This window comes from Telopea speciosissima, chromosome 8, assembly GCF_018873765.1.
Source record: "Telopea speciosissima isolate NSW1024214 ecotype Mountain lineage chromosome 8, Tspe_v1, whole genome shotgun sequence".
In the NCBI taxonomy this organism is placed as follows: Eukaryota; Viridiplantae; Streptophyta; class Magnoliopsida; order Proteales; family Proteaceae; genus Telopea; species Telopea speciosissima.
This window is the reverse complement of record NC_057923.1, coordinates 52,015,577-52,018,749: the sequence shown is the minus strand read 5'-3', so window position 1 is coordinate 52,018,749 and position 3,173 is coordinate 52,015,577. Positions and strand designations below refer to the sequence as shown.

General features: G+C 34.4%; 1 pseudogene; it reads left to right on the top strand.

Annotated features, from left to right (window-relative positions):
• The first annotated feature begins 1,169 nt into the window (after positions 1-1,169).
• Positions 1,170-2,375, top strand: LOC122672425 (annotated as a pseudogene).
• Positions 2,376-3,173: the final 798 nt, after the last annotated feature.

Below are 3,173 nucleotides of genomic sequence, written 5' to 3'. Positions count from 1 at the left end.
AATGGACATGATCAATATTGGACTTACAGTGGATGACCGCCCACACTTTGTATGTCATTCCAAGGGGAACTATATACATGTTCGTTAGCCTTATCCATTGTGACACCAATATGTTCATGTATTTTTGTGTTTAAATTGTATGTCGTATGAGCGTTATTTTCATAGGATATGGTAGCCATATATGAACCGCGCCGCATATCTTATAGACCTAGGCAGTACGCATGCTTTGCCCTAATATGCTAGTCATTGATTTGCCCTAGTTCTTATGGTTGAACCCATTCCCAAGTGACTTTCTTACTTTTAATTCATCCATTCCCTTAGCGGTTGCCCTAGTTTCTATTTTTAATTTGTTAACTTTGGTAATTTAGTTGCTTCTATATTTGCTAGTTTCCATATTTGGTAAGTTGTACACTTCGCCTTAATTAAAAATGGAATTTTATTCAAGGTTGACATCATGTTCGACCCGTACGCTTGCGGTTATTATTTCTTGACAAATAGTTGCATTCAATCTTATTAGCTATACCGTGAGATATCCATTGTTTATTGAGGGTACATAGTTGTTGCCCACAACAGGGCAATAACGATGTTCCATGATTCAAGGCACGTGTCCATAGTTTTATTTAGATGTTTTTGTGTCATGTTTTATATGTATCTCTAAATGTCAACTATAATTTTTTTGAGAATTTTCTAAAATATATATTTTTTCATAATTTCTCCGATCTCGAATATCCATGTTCTTCGCTTTCAAGCTTTCATTTTCATCACTTTGATTTGATTTTTTTATGTTTTATAGTGTCTTTCGTTGTGTTTTAATTTCGTTTTATGTGTGAAACTTGATAGGTTAGATGCTAGGAAATCATGAAGACGGGGGCCACCATCAGCGTGTGTCGAAAGCACCCACTAATCATGACCAACCGATTATAAATTGTCAATGTTTGGGATTTGCGGACTCCACTCGAGAGTTATTGTTTATCAGTCCAACCAACATGTTTTCGGGCTTCCAGCTCAAAGAGAGATGGTGATGATGCAAAGGGAACCTAGAGGATCATAATGCCAACAATATTTCTATACCAACAAACAGGTGTCGTATTCTTGATCTTGAAGATTACCTACTGCCACCAGTGTTCCTATGCTTTGTTTACTCGTTTAGGTTGTTTTCTGATTTTCTGATGTTTTGCTTGATACAAGTTGTTCAACCTCCTACAGATTCGGTTACTAGCTTTAGTTTCAGTTCCAAAGGAAATTACCTCATTGCTACTTCTTGGGACAACCAAGTTTCTTGATCACCACCACAATTGAAATTCTTCCTTTTTCCTTTTTTTCTTATTTTTTTTTTTGTTTTAATTAATAATTCCACTCATATGTTAGTTGTCGGGAGATCATGACGATAGGAGCCACCATCAGCAGTTTACCGAAAGCATCTACAAAATCATGACTAGCCGGTAATAAGCCATCAATGTGTGGAATTCAAAGACTCCACTCTTGCATTTTTACATTTAGTATTAACTATAGTATAATTGTAGGTTTTATGCTCAACTTGGAAGAATGATGCAACGACTATTTTCTGTGGGTTTTGATAAGCAAGTTAAGATGTGGCCTTTGATGTCTGATGGTCAAATCATGATTGTAGCAATGCACGATGCACCCATCAAAGAAGTCGCTTGGATCCCACAGATGAACATTATTGTTATAGGAAGCTGGGAAAAGACTCTGAAGTACATTTTGATTTCTTCATAACAATCTTTCCGGTCCAGGTAGTTGAGTGGCTGAGTTTTTTAGAATAAATAACTGTTGTGAATTAAGTGAATGTGGATAATCTATTAAGGTTTTTGTAAATTTGCTCAGGTACTAGGATAATCGACAACATAATCCGGTGCATATTCAACAACTCCCTAAACATTGCTATGCACTAACAGTTAATCATCCTTTTATGGTTGTCGGCACCACTGATCGAAATTTGGTTGTGTTAAACTTGCAAAATCCTCAGGTATTGATTTAAATTCACTATGAGATTGCTTTTTTGGTTTTTCCAATTTGTACTATTAGTCTTAGAGGGTTATACGTGAGTTCATACAGATTCATGTCAAACATTTGATTGTAGGATTCGAAAAGTTGGAACCCACAAGGCTTTGTCTGCTTTATTTTTTATGTACTAATCTTCTTAATGCTCCAACATGCACTAGCAACAAATTATTAGTTCTTCAGTTCTCAATTGGCTGCCCTACATATTTATGTCTAAATCATTATGTACAAATCAACGGACCAAGTTTAAGAGAATCACTTCACTCCTAAAGTTTCAGACAATATGTGTTGCAGCATTTCCTGATCAGAAAGGTTTCTTGGTAAACACCTTACTTCTGTTCATCTATATTTGAGTTTGTTTTATTTCTCTTTCTCATTGTTTGGTTAGAAATATGGAAGCATCTTATTTGATGAATGTAGCTTTTTATTTTCATTGTTGCGTTACATACTGCTTCAATAATAGTAATGTAATATACCAAGAGAAAGGAGATACATGCCTTACATATTAGAAAGTATATCATCTGCAATACCTATGGAAAATAGAATCTGTGATGTTGCATGACCTCACTCGAAACAAATATAATATTTATCATGTAAGGTATCCATTAATGGCACATTGATAATCTTTGCTTGTTTTTTTTTTTTCCGTATAGGGTCTTCCCCCTTTGTTTTCTTAAGTTTTCTCTTCCCTAGGTCATTATTATACCTAGGAGTATTTTTATCATTTTACATATACATGAATTTCTAAGTTTTATTTAGTTTTTTTGTTGTGTTTAATCTATGTTCATTTTGTCATATACCTTCAATGCATGTTTTAGGTCAAACCTTCGAATTTTCTATGATTATATGTCATGTATTTATGCATGGTGGTGTTTTCATAATTTTCAATATGTTGTTAATCATAATCTTGGTTTAGCACATTGTTTAAATCTTAGGATTTTTCATATATTTGTTTTACATTCAACATGCTAATCATGAAGCACAACTGGATGGAGATGAGTCATTTCTCTCCATTCTCTTTTACTTTTTATTCATAATGCATATGGCTTAGATTTGTTTAACAAATCTATGATTGAAATCCGATTTAATTAGGTGTACCGAGGTGTCTAACACCTTCCTCGGACCGCAACCTAACACAAACCCGACCTTTG